The 14,775-nt window shown below is 39.4% G+C and overlaps 1 long non-coding RNA gene across 2 annotated transcripts in view; it reads left to right on the top strand.

The window, feature by feature from the left end:
* LOC123368751 overlaps nucleotides 1-14,346 on the top strand; it is a 72,398-nt gene extending 58,052 nt beyond the window's left edge. The window contains exons 3-5 of one of the 2 annotated variants that reach the window (XR_006578882.1): nucleotides 6,021-6,264; nucleotides 11,148-11,231; nucleotides 14,271-14,346. This is a non-coding gene — a long non-coding RNA (uncharacterized LOC123368751). Of the gene's footprint in view, nucleotides 1-6,020; nucleotides 6,265-11,142; nucleotides 11,232-14,270 lie in introns of both variants that reach the window. The other variant, XR_006578880.1, reaches the window with a different exon arrangement.
* The last annotated feature ends 429 nt before the right edge of the window (nucleotides 14,347-14,775 follow it).

The raw sequence follows: 14,775 nt of genomic DNA, 5'->3' as shown, positions 1-14,775 counted from the left end.
TGTAGGGCTTTCCTCTTTTCTCTATATTTTTTCCACAAGCAATTTTAATGTGAAGATAGCATCCATTGTTGATTTGCCTGGCAAGAATCCAGACTGATTGTCACTGACCTTAACTTCTCTTTGTAGTCTCTTATCAATAATTTTCTCCCAGACCTTCATAATGTGACTCCTAAGTTTAATACTGCAATAGTTACTACAGTCTTGTATGTCTCATTTTCTCTTTAACATTGGTACTAACATGTTATTTCTCCAGGCATCTTCCCAAACCTTATGATGATATTAAATAGTTGTGTTAACATGTACATATTTTCACACCTACTTGCCCCAGGCACATCCATAATCTGCTGGTATCAGTACTAAGGTTTTTTATTTGTCCTCTTGTTCAATGCTTCTGAAACTTCTAGCACTGGTGTCACCTGACCCCGATCTGATTTTATCAGATAGCATGGTTCTTGATTCATAAGCCTTTCAAAGCAATCTGGGATTTTCATTGATTAATGTATTTCCATTTTCACTTTTAATGACTTTGATCCCACCAATGTTTTTAGTTCTCTTATCACAGGTCTTTGCCAGGCTAAAATGATAACTAATAAAAGGAAATCTCTCTCACAAAATATAGCCAACCTGTGAAACTAACTGCTGCAGGAGGTCATCAAATCAGATACTCGTGGCTGGATTTTAAAAAGGGCTGGATACATTTTATGACCAAATAACATCTGTACGGTCATCCAAGCTAAGATAATGGTGATGAAATTTCATACTTGAGAGTGTAAAATGATTGCTATATAGTTTGGGAAGGAAATTTTCTTCCCAGGTACAAGACTGTACTATTGGGAAGGCACATATATGGCAGGTTTTTGTTTGTTTTTTTCTTGCCTTCCTCTGAAGACTCAAAGGCAAGATCCTGGATCTCATGGACTGGTAATCTAGTCTGGTAAATCCTCTTTTCTTAAATATAATTAAGCACTTAAATTAGACATTTTGTTTCCTGGCATCAAAGTCTCTCTCTCTTCTAAGTGGTCTCACATTCAGGTAAAACAACTGAAGCAAATCTTAGCGGCTGTCAGGTTTACTAATTCACCCTTCTGACCCTAACAGTTTAGAGACAGTGAGCTTGCAAGCGAGTCTGGAGAAGTCTGAATCCAATCTTTGATGCAATAACTTGTATTTACCTGAACATCTGGCTTCGTTTAATTAGAAAACAAAACAAATAAATACAATTGATCTACTTCAGGTTAAGTCGCAACCTAAGGATAATTTTGACCATTCTCTCTCATTTCCATCAGCACAATTTCCTCTATAGAAGTTTAGCAAGCAGTTAATTAAATTGGGGAGTATCTATAGCTATCTAAAATTTTCAGTGCTCTCTTGAGGCAGATTTAATTCACTGGCAACAGCAAGGATAGAACGGCTGCTGAAACACTTAAAACCTCATTACCACATATCCCCTCTTCACCCAGTGAGCCCCCAGCCTGTCCATTATTGTCCTTCCTGTACTTTCTGTGAGATTTTGAAAAGAAAAGGTTCAAAGAGCAAGACTTTCATGCTCCCCTTTCCATGTCAAACACTTTCAACTCCTGATTTCAAAGTACCACTCAGTTGCTGTTCAAAGGCCTTTGGACTCATAGGGGGGTGAGATTGGAGTAAAAGGTTGCACTACAAAGCCCGTTGCATTCAGAGTAATATCCAGCTTGGAGATACAAATAGTAATATAAACTCAAGCACCTATCAATAAAACTGCCAATATATGAAAGGAGGGACAGACAAATTCTAAATGGCCTTTTTTCTCTCCTCTCTCCAAACTGGAATCATGCTGTTATTGGCTTGGATGAAAGCCTAATTGATATTTTGAAGTGTTACTTTTCCCTATGTTTCTGTTATGACCAGGGGACCATAGACGCGAGCGAGAGAAAGCCAAATCCCAAATAAGTTAGATAAGAATACCTAAAGAAGTTCCTACCAACATCTAAAAAAACCTGCCTAGCTCTAGTTGAGTATTCATCTACCTCTCCTTCTCTCTCTGTATCCTTTTTATCTGCCTGCCCACAAGATTTGGAACACCATTAATTGGTCCTCAGGGAGGCTGACAGGCCTGTGCTTTTATGACTTGCTTCTTTGTATTGTACACATGTGGGCATCTCTCAGGAGATAAACAAAGGGAAAAATGTGTTGAAAAGGGGGCAGAATTTGTATAGGTCTAAACACAGAACAGACCGCCTTCTCAGTTTACTGTTAATGCTCTAAATTACATGAATAAATGCCCCCACTCTCTTTCCCTCCCCAAGTCTGCTTCACTTAATCTGAATTTCCTGATTGCTACAGGCTCATCTTCTGAGGAATTCTACCTGCTATTTGAAATAAAACATTCAAACTCCTTTTTTGGCCCCCCTTGCTACTCCTCCCCCTCTCCAACAAAAGATAGAGGTGGTCTTATGGGAAGATAAAAAGAATAGTTGATCATAAGAACTAACCTGGAGCCAACACCTTGGTCTTTCGTCCCTACAGCAGTTTCTAAACTCTAAGCACCTGCAGCTAATTCTCATAGCTTCCAGCCTTGGTCTTGGATATGCTGAGACTGAGAGACTTTTTGGCACAGCTTTCACTGCTTAGGAAAAATAAGTTCATCACCAAACAAAGAGTTTATCTTTTATATCTAAGGGAAAGCAACCTGTCTTCTATTAAGGCAATAATCTCATTAAATATGAATTAGAACCTTTTTACTGATGAGCTACAGAATGCCATATTTGTAAGAATTTCCACTGGGCATTTCTACTTGCCAGCAAAATTTGCGTATGAAATTGTTTCCTATAGCTGAACATTTGCAAATAAATTCAAGATCAAATCTTATTTGATTTACTCACATGAAATACATGAGTAAGGAGAGCAGGATTTGCCCATCCTAGACCTCAAAGGCACAAAAGTCTCAGTCTTACAGGCTATTACCTCAAATATTCCTTTAACCAAAGCAAATAGTTATAAAAAGTGGTTATAAAAAGGATTTGAGAATCATAATGGCTAGGTTCTATTCTTGTTCTACCACTGACACACCCTGTGATAAGAGTATGCCTACACAGCAAGTGTTGTGTATGGGCTAGCCTACCCAAACTAGCTTGAATCCAGCTTGCATGGGTTACAGTAGCAGTAAAAACAGTGTGGGCTTGGAAGCCATGTACCCAGGGTCTATGCCAGGCCTGTACTGCCTATGTTTTTGCTGTGTAGATATACCATAACACAAGTCGTTTAAGGCAACATTTTCAAAAAAATGCCAAACTGACCTAGGATGCACTAAGGGACAGCTTTTAAAAGATATTTGGGTGCCTAGAGATGCAGATAAGCTTCTTGTTGGATTTTCAAAAGCACCTAGGTGCCTAACTCCCTCTGTATTTTTGGGCACCTAAATAATTTGAAAATCTGGCTCTGTCAAGAATGGGACTTAGGCTCCTATATCACTTAGATGCTTTTAAAAATTTTACCCATAAACACAGTGTGCCTCAATTTTAACCACCTCTCTCTGCCAAGGTATGGATTACTTGTGTGTGTGGGTGGGGGGGGGCGGGCAAATTAATAAATAATTTACCATGCCTTGATGCTCTCAAACAAAAGTCTGTTTATAAAGTTTATAATGTCCTGCACAAGGCAGATTTTTTTTTCATATTGGGTTAAAATTCCTTGAGGATGCCGGCCTTTGAGTGAATGCTTACCTTTAAGTTTGGAGGGTGAGGGTGAGGAGTGATATTCTCCCAAAGGGCAACATCTCAGATAATAAGGGCATCCCAATGAGCTGGGATCCTTTGTAGAGGCTCCCAGGATTAGACATTTTTTCAGGAGGACATGTTGAGAAAGTCAAGCTCTTCAGTGGGGACAGCTCCCAGACACAGCAAGTTCTTTGAAGGGACATGTCAAAGATTTGAAAATCTTCACGGACAGCCACAACATCTGAATCATTGCCCATGTCTTTAGACTCCTGACAACAAACTGACTGGAACTGATTCAGCACTAGGCTTAACCATTGCTGTGGGCCCCAGTAGCAGAAGGTCCACCCAGAAGGGAGATACAGTGTTTGAAGGCACCATAATCCCCATTCTCTCAGGACCCTGAAGCAAAACAGTGCAGCCTCCAAAGTGGGTCGGGCTGGCTTGGGAAGGGAAGTGGCTAGGGTATCTTTATGGCTTGTCTACACAGTTTTTGTAGCACTATAAATATATGGGTTTAGAAACCAAAATAGTTAATGTGGTACAAACACCCTAGTATGGATGCATTTATACTGTATAAAAGGTGTTTATACTGGTATAGCCTATTCTCCTAAATTTCTGTGGGAATGAACTAGGCAGCTTCCACAAGCAAGGCTTACCCCTGGCAGAATCTCTGTGGAGGACAGTAATACAAAGACAATCTGATCTCTGCCAGAAATGAATGCCCCTGCAGTGCAGCTCTTTTGGTACAGGGAGATGCAAATTGCCCTTTTCCCAGTGAAGCTGAAATGTTCATAAAAGTGCTAAATACATGGCCAAATTCAGGCCCCTATTTAGCACCGGACACAGATGCACACTCATGCTGCTACAGAACTCAGTCAGATCAACCACTGCTGACATAAAGGACATAACACGCATTATTCTTGCCAGTGACAGGAGTCATATGCATTAGAAATGTTCTGGGTAACTCAGAGGAGTTGAAGTCTAAATTACATGCAGGCTAAATCGCATATTCCAGGTGTTTCCCAAGAATCCCCCTCTGCAGCTCTGGGCACGGAGGACTAGTAGGCTGAAATCTGCAGGTCCCAAGGAATCACAAAATCATAGGGTGAGAAGGGACCACCAGGGTCATCTAGTCCAGCCCCCTGCCAAGATGCAAGATTTGTTGTGGTTAAACCATCCAAGACAGATGGCTATCCAGCCTCCTTTTGAAAACCTCCAGTGAAGGAACTTCCACAACCTCCCTAGGCAGCCTGTTCCATTGTTCTACTGTTTTTACAAACAGGAGAGCAAAAGTTTCTACCTAGGGTCGCATCCTGTCCATGAATTTTTGGCCATGTGCCTATGTGTACCCTAAATCCATAAATGCCATTGATGTAAAATGAGGCGATCATTTTAATATTGGACTACAATTGTTCAGGTAGAAGGCCTCACTATATCAGCTTCTGGAATCTGACCCTTCTAACATTGTGCATCATTTTTCAGTAAGATAGGACAGCTGGCTTCAGCTCTCTTCTTTTTTAATTCTCAAAATATAGTGTTGCACTAAAAGGAGAGTCATTTTTCCAAGCCCCACACACACACTTAGGAGATGCTTCCTTTAGAATTCTGAGTACATTGCAATATTGAAAATCAATATTTTTGACATTCTGAACAGAATGTAACATTCTCTTTGAATAGTTAATTCAGTGTGCTAATGGTCAAAAAGTGTCCATATAAAATGGGCCACTTCTTACTTAACATATCCCCGTGTGTCTGTGACATAGCTATTTGCATAACTTTGTTGACAATAAGGGCCTGAATCTCTACAGCTCTGCATGGTATGTAGTCAATTAATTAATGCAAAATGGGTACAAAAATGTTATCATTTTCATTGGGTAAGGCAGGGGTTGGCAACCTCTGGCACGCAGCTCCCCAGGGTAAGCACCCTGGCAATCCGGGCCGGTTTGTTTACCTGCCGCGTCCGCAGGTTCGGCTGATTGTGGCTCCCACTGGCCACGGTTTGCCATCCCAGGCCAACAGGGGCAGTGGGAAGCCGCGGCCAGCACATCCCTAGGCCCGCGCCGCTTCCCGCAGCCCCCATTGGCCTGGAGCGGCGAACCATGGCCAGTGGGAGCCACAATCGGCTGAACCTGCGGAGGCGGCAGGTAAACAAACCAGCCCGGCCCGCCAGGGTGCTTACCCTGGCGAGCCACGTGCCAGAGGTTGCTGACCCCTCGGGTAAGGTTTTAAACCTTCTTTGCAGAGGTAGAAACTACTACACAAAGTGCAGGGCAATGGAGAAGTAGGCCCTATGCTAATTTGTCTTCTTCTGGTCTCCCTGCATAGCCAGTGCAGCTGTGGAAGAATGAGCAGAGGATGTTTTTTCTGCCTCATGGATCATCAACAAACTTGTCAACTACTATAAATTCCAGTGGCAGAAACTTCAATACTGGTGAAGATGTACAAGGCTGAAGGGACACAGCACAAGTTGCAGATCCATCTCCAGTAGAATTTGCTGGACTGGTGAGCTAAGGGGAAAAAAAGACTGACTTTCAATTGAGAGGGAAAATGTGGAACCCCACAGAAGAAGGTATGCAATGTATTAGCTATGCAGGTCTGTATGTGAGGTTGCCCTATAGTGTGGGCTCTCAGAGAAGATAAGGAACCTACTACTTCTACTGGCACTCAATTTAAGTGGCAGAAGCTTATTTGGAGGGGAGGGGGGAACAATAGGTTTTTAATCTCAACTTCTGGGTGAATGGAATGGGGGAAATGGGGAGTAGAGATTCATCTAATAACTCTATCAGTTGGCTGCAAATGGATCCATTACATAAATCCTAATAGGAGTCAAGCAGATATGGTTGAAATTTCTCTCTCTTTTTTTGAAAAAAAATGGCCTTTCAATCAAACTGAAAAATTTCAAGTGAAATATTCAATTCAGTTGACATTTTTAACTGAAACCCAACATTTTATTTTTAGTTACTTATTATGTGAAAGAAGTTTTTTAAAAAAAGACTGAAAGTTTCAGTTTTTTACTTTGGGCATTTTATTAAAATAAAATTTGCATACGAAATTTAGAAGAAACCTTTTTTTTAAATAAAAAAAATCCCACAAAAATTAATTGGCATTTTTTTCTACCAGTCTAGTGCTGAGCAGCTCCTCAGAATCAATTGCATTGCACGGTGCTTGTCACCAGGGGAGGCAGCACTCAGCAAAATCAGGCCCATAAACTGCACTTTAAGTATTTACACATATTTTATCCCTAGCTCTTCAAGGCATATTGCCTATAGCTATAGTCAATGCTAAATTGCTTATGCTGCTATAAAATTGGTCAGTCATGGATGCTGAGGAGAAATGTTCCTAATAGCTGGTATCTAGAGATATACTAGACAGACCATTTTTTAATTCAGGTAGAGTGCTAGTCAATGGAAACAGCCCAAGCACTTGTTTTGTAAGACATTTTAGACAGCTACTGATATACTGAATCCCTCCATTTACCCCATCCTATCAAATAGCAAGTCCATACCCATATCACAAGGAAAAATATATTTTTTTTTAAAACTTTCCAAGCTAATTTTTATATATCTTGCTTTGTCTCTGCTTCTTTTTGCAAAAGTCTTTTTAAGATGGGGCAGTTACATCAGCAGTTTCACCTGCACTAAAATAGCCTCATTCTGCCTGATTTATACCCCATTAAATCCTATTGCCCTCAGCGGGATTGCATGGAGTGTAAGTCAGGGCAGAGTTTGACCTAGAATGTTAAATACTAGAGTATCACAGTTATAGGCTTATTGCCATTATTATTGCTCCCTGTGGTTATTTATTTATTTTGTATCTCAGAGCTGTACAGTTAAACTCTGTGCTTCTAGTGACATGGGAGGAAATAAAAGCACAAATAGAAAGAAAATGGATTGAGCTGGAAAGTGTCTGAGCCTATTTCTATGCCAAAAGTTTTGAAAGACTATAGAAATAGAGGATGGGATTTTCAAAACCTCCTGAGTTATTTAGGAGCACAAGTTCCATTATTTTCAATGGAATTTGTGCTATTAAGTCACTTAGACCTATATCTATAAAGGTACATAGGCATTTGTTGCAATACCCAACTGATTTAGGAGCCTGATCTTCATTTTCAAAAGGGATTTAGGCACTTGGTAGGATTTATATTCCTGTCAATGGGTTTTTTAGACACTTAGGAGCCAAAAACCAACTGACGGTTGGTGGGATTTAAATTCCGAAGTTCCTAACCCCCTTTTGAAAATAAGGATCAGGCTCCTAAGTCAGTTAGGCATTGCAACACGAAGCACAGCAATGCCTATGTACCTTTATAAACCTAGGCCTTAGTAGTTTTAAAAATCTACCCAGAATCTTTTGAATCTCTCTGTATCTATTTGAAATATGTTCCAAAAGTCCAGGAGTGAAATCTTGGTCCCACTGCCAGGGATGGGGTAGCTTGGCCTATGGGTTAGCATCAGCTGCACACCAAGGGTCTGGAAGTGAATTACCAGGAATCTGGCCAGCTTAGAAAACCAGAAGATCAGAATAAAGAAACAAAACCAAAGGTCAAAAGTCAGCAACCAAGAGTCAAGATAGCTGGAGGTCAGGATCAGAAGGCAGAAACAGGTAAAAACCAGACCAGACCAGCAGTCCATGGCAGGCTGAAGCCCAGTTGAACAGACAACTTCCTGTTTCCACCTCTGGCTTGAATAAGGGCTGTGGCCCAAAGAGAAGACTTGGAGCTCTCCCAGTCAGAGTGTAGGGTGGGGCTTGTGTGCCAGTTGGGCTTCAGGGACCCTGCACCCAGCTGCTGGGTGAGGATTGTGTGAGAGGCTTCCTTGGGCCCCCATGAACCTGGGTTCATGGGTGGCAGGGCCTGACACCCATTGAAATGAATGGTAAAATTCCCATTGATTTCAATGGGGTCAGGATTTTACCCCAGATTAACCTCTAACCATGAATAACTCATAACCTACATCAAAGTTTAACCATGTGTGCCGGGGAATATGTAGAAGAAGAAGGAGGGTGTCAGTGCTTTCCTCCTGACTGATGTACAGTGTAGAGTGCCTCTGAATAAAATAGAAATGAGTTAATAAAACCACTCCAAGGAGTGTACTATCTTTACTTTCAGAAAATTCTATTGTGCACCATTGAAACAAATCCTGCTACTTTTTTTTTTTTTTGCAATATGATGTGATGATATTCATGACACCGATGAAAGACAGTGAGCCCAATTTTCAAACTTGAGTGCCTAATTGGACATCTGAGATTTGTTACCCAGTTTCACATCTGAGTGCAAAGATGCATATTTAGTAGAGATAGACTCATACCAAAAAAATTCCAAAGTTGTTTAAATTTCACCCATCCTCAAAGCTCAGGAAAGTTCAGGTCTGGAGCTTTAGACTTTCCCTATCTGTAGTATTTGGGCACTGGAGAGTGCCGATCAGGATGCTTTAACGTAGGCACCCGAAAATTGGAGTAACAGGGCACAACTCAGAAGGGATGCATGAAGTGTAACTTAGCCCACCTTCAGCTAGACTCCCCTAGATCTACTTAAAAGCACAGTCACTCTATCCACATGTGATGGAATCTATGGGCTGAAGAGCTGGAAGGATGTGTGAGAATGTGCAATTTATAACAGAATGTGGGATACAGTGACTTATGCTTTCTTCAGACTCCTCGGCATGTAAATTAGATTGATTTGCAGTCATAGAGTTTGTCTATGCTGCAATATAAGCCAGGATTCAAACTCAGGCTCAAGCCTACCCCTTTTTGTCTACCCAAAATCGTGCTGAACCAGGGTCACAGGACCACAGGGGGGTTGAGGGTCCTAACCTGGGTCAAGCAGGAACCCAGGGTTCAAGACCTATTGTTTTGCAGTATAGACACAGCCCCACTGGATTCTTGCTTTGAGAGTCCATCAGAAGTATCCCATGATCACATAGGCCAACTTTCTTTGTCTTCTGGAGAGTCAAATTTGGTGAACAGTCAAGTTTTTCCACACTGTACCATGAACAAAGGGCTAGAGCAACCACATTTTGGGAGGGCGCTAGGAAATATGGGATATGGTTGGCTGCACTCAGGTTTGTGTACTGCAGTGTGGATGCTGGAGCCCCAGGCTTGGGCCCAGTTAGAACATTCTTAACCCAGGGTTGACAATCAATGTAGCTGCTCAAGCCCCAGGTTCTTTAATCCAGGGTCCACAGACTTGAGTTCCACTAACCTTAAGCTTATACTGCAGTGTAGACATACCCATTGAGTCATAGAATTTAAGGTCAGAAGGGACTACCAGATCATTTAATCTGACTTCCTGCATGTGACAAGCCACTAAACACCACCCAGCCACACTCACAACAAGCCAAAAACCAGAATTAGACCAAAGTATTACAGCCCTCAGGAGACTAAACTATTGTGCGTCACAGGCAGAGGACAGGAGGGATGGAGGTGCATTAACACCCGAAGCCCCTCCAATGGCAGGAAAATGATTAAGTGAGCTATATCCTGATGATCCTAGCAAGTGATCCACAGCCCATGCTATAGATGAAGGCAAGACTTCCTTACATGTAAGTATAAAGGGTATAAATTAGAGCTGGGCAAAACATTTTTTGATGGAAAATTGGTTTGTCAGATAACCAAATTTATTTTGCAGAAAGTATTTGCTTTCATTGGAAAACCAGACAGCCTCAAATCAAAACTTTTTAACATTTTTTGTTGTTTTTTTCTAATGAAAAGTCAAAACTTACAACTGTTTAGAATTCATTTTCCAATCAGTTCTAGAGTAAATAGCATTAGGGGATCTGGCACAATGTTAGGGAGTCTAAGTTTGTAGATTCCAAGGCCAGAAGGGACCATTGTGATAATTTAATCTGACTTCCTGTACAACACAGGCCACAGAACTTTCCCAAAATAATACCTAGAGCAGAGCTTTTTAAAAAAATCCACTTTATGTATCATTTCTCAATTTTGCCCACAGTGTCAGGAAATTATCCTTCCCTAAAATTACCCTTTTAACTTATGTTAAAGGGCTCCAGTTTGTTTTAGCCAACAGTAAATAGACAACAAAATTACATGGAAAATATTTCTCCTATTAGATGTTGCTAATGAAGCTTCTATAAAACTCTTGTAGATCCAAAAAAAAAAAAAGCCTGCTCTTTCTTTTGGTGACATCCACTAATCAGGATCTAGTCTGCCTTACAACAGTTACAGGAAAATTATAATTCTTCCTAAGCATTTCCACAGAAACAAATTTCGTGTGTGTGGGGGTGGAGGGTGGGAGGAGAATAACCTTGGGAAAGCCACAATTATAAACAGCTGCAGCATGCATTAAATGTAATTATGATTGATTCCTATAAATAATTCTTTGTGTAAATTTCCATTTAACTGGATTTGCTTTTCGGGTGCAATGGACAATTCTGCATTAAGTGATTATCTCTTTTTATTCTTATTAAAAATACCTATTCTTTTCACATGGGAGGGGAGATGAGGAAAGCAGACTTATTGTACCAACATGAACTGATGAAAATCATGCTTTCTCACTGAGTGGCTTCTCATTCTGGCCTCAATGTAAGTATTTGTGTCTAAACTATAAAGGAGGATTAAAATGAAGGGTGTAGATAATTCAGGAAAAAGGGCATGCCATGCAAAAGTATTGTCAGCAAAACATTATAATTCTATTTCAACAAAATAGTAAGCATAAAACAACAGATAACATCTGATGAGTCACTATGGCACAGTTGACTATATTAATAGGACTTCACTTTTGTTCTGTTAAGTGGAAGAAGTGCTGAGCACTGAACAGTTTCTCCTTTGCTAATGCTAATAACTTAAACGTCTTCTTACTCTTTGGGGTCTTTTTTAGACTCAACATAAGCTACTGCTGTGACTCTGGGAAACCTGAGCAGCCCAGGGCCACAGGTCAATTCACTTTTATTAGTGTAGATCAAAACAATTGTTAATGTATGCGTGTGTATTCAGATGAAAACTAATAGGTCCTGTGTTTAAACTTCATGAAATCTAATGGGTCGTTACTTATATTGTTCTTACTTATCTATTCCTGTTATAATGTAACAGCATACATTTATGTTATGTATATCTTGTAACTAAATTACCCATCAAGAAATCATATGAAATGCTAATGAAGGACTTAAGGACTTTAACAGAAAATGCTAATTTCAAAGCAAGTGGCCATTATGTATATGATCTGAGGTCAAAAGACTAAATACATTCCTCACTCACTGTTATTAAAGGGAAAGCCCAGGCGGGTAGAGAGATTGCCAGCTTGTTTTATGTGAGAAGATATAAATATGGGTTAAAAGTAAGATCCTGTCTCTCTGGACTGTTTGGATTCTAACAGGGCAGAATAACTGAACGAGAAGACAGAGATCTCCGGAGTTATTCTGGGTAGCCCTGAAAGACTTCTAGGAAACTGGCAGATTATTATATCATTAGAGTTACAAACTGTGATTTACCTGTTAATCTGTTTTACCCACTTTAACCTCTCAATAACTTTCATTGTTTTTTCTTAACTAATAAACCTATAGTTCATTTACTACAAAATTGGCTGCCAGCTTTGTCTTTGGTGTAACTTAAGATCTGGAGTACCAATTGATCTGGGGTGAGTGACTGGTCTGCTGGGACAGGGAGAAACCTAATGTGGTGTGATTTCAGGTTTGAGTAACCTTTCATCACAAAGTTCAGTTTGTCTGGGTGGTAAGATAGACTGGAGAGTAGGGGACTGTCTGTGACTCCATGGTAAGACTGGTATAGTGATCTAGGAGTTCACATTTGTAACTGGGTTGGTGAAATCTAACTATAGAACATACCACCAGTTTGGGGTGTCTGCCCCTGTTTTCTGACAGGCTGCCTTAAGGTAGGCACTCACAGTTGTGAGCTATTCCAGACAGTTTGACAACCCCCACATAAAAAACCCTTGAATTACTTTTCAGGCTCATTCTGCTCTACCTTTTAGCAAAATTACCAGTAAGTAAATGATCATGTACATTAATTCACTTGACTAATTCAACACATCAGATTTCATTTTATTGCTGTTTTTAAGGTTTTGTTTCTGCTGACTGTGTTTAGTATGCAGCAATAATGATGGCAGGGTACTGATACTTGCCTCTATGTATTTAATGAATGCCTAATTAAAATAGCAAAGAAAATCCTACCTTCATAAAGGCCAGTCCTGCTACCATTAATGTCAATTGGAGCTTGGCCACCCACCAAAATAGGAGAAAGATAGAGCTACAATATATGGGTTGATACTACAACTGGCTTGGCTGTGGGAGGATTAGACATTCAACAGCACTTTGCATGAGCCCACACATCAGGAGGGTTAAAGACATCTGTATTTATTATAGATTAAAAACGGTGTGTCCTTGGTTCAATCCTCCATAGTAATAGTAATGTCCAGCTCTACATTCAGGCCCCAGTTTAGCAGAGCTCTTAAACATGTGCCTAAATGTATGCTTCAATGCAACTGAAATCAGTGGCACATGCTTAAAGTTAAAGCTTTACTGAATCAGGTCCACAATGTATACATTTCACACACCTTCTCATTAATCTCCATTTTAATTAAGATTTCTCCAACTCAACTATGTAGTTCAAATTTTTAAATGAAACAAATGCATGAATACAACACATTCAATTGCCAAATGCATTTTTAGGAATAAAAATAGCTGCTACATATCAGTTTTGTAACACAGAATTAGAAATATAATAATATACTTTTCTCTTTGATAGCATTACAAATATTTAATCTTCAATAGAGCTGAAAGCTTATGTAGCATGTTTTATCTATTGATCTCAGAGAGTTTTACAAGCTGGAGCAAGCATTATCATTAGAACTGTGTGAATAATAATTCTGAAATATAAAAAATAATGTTTGGATTGAAGCAAAAACATTTTTTCCCTGAAGTGTTCAGTGAATCAAAAAGTAAGACAACAATAATAATTTTGATTTTGAGTGTTTAACATTTCTGATGTATTTAAAAATAAAACTGAAGGAAATTTTGAAACAAAAAGTCACTTGGAAATAAAAAATCAAAAAGATTTGTTTTAACATTTTTGGAATTTGTTAACACAAATAACGTTGGGAAAATTGTACAAACTTGCATAATATATTGGTGTCACTGAATCTGCATTTTTCACTGAAAAGAAGTTCAGCTGAAAATTTCCCCCAGACACTAATTATCAGCCATATTTATACAGATGGGGAATGGAGGAACAGCTAGATAGGTAAGAATTTCAAAATGCACCTAAGTGACTTAGAAGCCTAAATTCCTTTAAAAATTGTACCTAAGTGACCTTCCCAAGTTCACAAAATTTGTCAGTATTACTGGAATAGAACTTGAATTCCTAATATCTAGACCTTTGATTTAATGTTGAACACCAGTGAAACATTTGAACACCATTGAAACATTGCTCGGTCTTTTAGCATTAGATGTATTGGCATTTCCTTCTATTACCTAGTTTGTGTGGCTATGCTGTTAACCTAATTCAGGATCAAATGTTGCCCACTTTACTTGCATAATCTCAGTGAAACTGCTTATATGCATATGATGATCATCTGACCCCCCCACCCCATGTGTATTATTTTTACAGAATGCAGGATGGATCATTAGTATTTCAGAATTTAAAAACCCTTTGGTGAAGAAGAAAAACCTTATTTACTCCAAACAAAGTTAAAGTGAGTTATATAAAAACTCTTCTGTTGCAAGGTCTACATACTGTACATAACACAGGGCATTGCTGTTTGGGCTATACACAATACTGATTGATATGCTTGCATGCCTTTCAACCCAAAACACATAGTTAAAGCAAATTTAACTCCTGGGGCTAAATTTCTAAACCAGCCTCTAAACTTCACTACAGTATTATATGAACACATTTTTGCATACTTAACCAGTATTTCGGTATGGAAATCACGTGGAGATACATAGATCAGGTAAATAGAAAAACAATACCATAGCTACTGATTCAGAGGTTGTTTCCATCATTTTGACTATAAAGGACATCCCTTTATTTTTTTTCCTAATGACTAGATTTCTGGGGCTTTTTTTAAATGACCAACACATTTTTTTAATGAATATGTAATAAATAAATAACC

The sequence above is a fragment of the Mauremys mutica genome, chromosome 1, assembly GCF_020497125.1.
Source record: "Mauremys mutica isolate MM-2020 ecotype Southern chromosome 1, ASM2049712v1, whole genome shotgun sequence".
NCBI classification, from domain to species: Eukaryota; Metazoa; Chordata; order Testudines; family Geoemydidae; genus Mauremys; species Mauremys mutica.
The sequence above is the reverse complement of the archived record's forward strand: the minus strand, read 5'-3'. Positions and strand labels throughout refer to the sequence as shown.